The sequence below is a fragment of the Vidua chalybeata genome, chromosome 7, assembly GCF_026979565.1.
Source record: "Vidua chalybeata isolate OUT-0048 chromosome 7, bVidCha1 merged haplotype, whole genome shotgun sequence".
Classification (NCBI taxonomy): Eukaryota; Metazoa; Chordata; class Aves; order Passeriformes; family Viduidae; genus Vidua; species Vidua chalybeata.
Window position 1 is genome coordinate 19,639,039 of NC_071536.1, and position 436 is coordinate 19,639,474.

A 436-nucleotide genomic window follows, 5' to 3' on the forward strand; every position below is an offset into this window, starting at 1 on the left:
CACAGCCCAGCCCGGCGGCGTGGGCCGCTCGCGGGGAGCCCGAGCGACTGGGGGAGGGGCTCCCGCCTCCTCGGCTTCGTCAGCGGCGCCCCGCCCCTCCTGCGGCCCCACCGCCGCAGGCCCGAGCGGGCGCCGCGCGGAAAGGAGCCGGAGAGGCTGGAGCGCGGCAGGTACACAGGCCCTTTCTAGCCAAACGTGCTCGAGAGTAGTGCTGGTCTTCCCTGCCGATGAGCTCTCGAAATGGCCAAGGGTTGGTAAATGAACCGTCCTGCACGGTGCTGGAAGCGCACAGGGTTCCTCCAGCAGTACACCTCGCTAGGGCTTGTAAAGAATTAAAATGGGAATTTAGGCCAACTGTGCAAAAAATGAGTAACTGATGATAGTATCCCATATGTATGTATTGCAATTCAAAGTTAATGTATCTTAAAACTAAGGA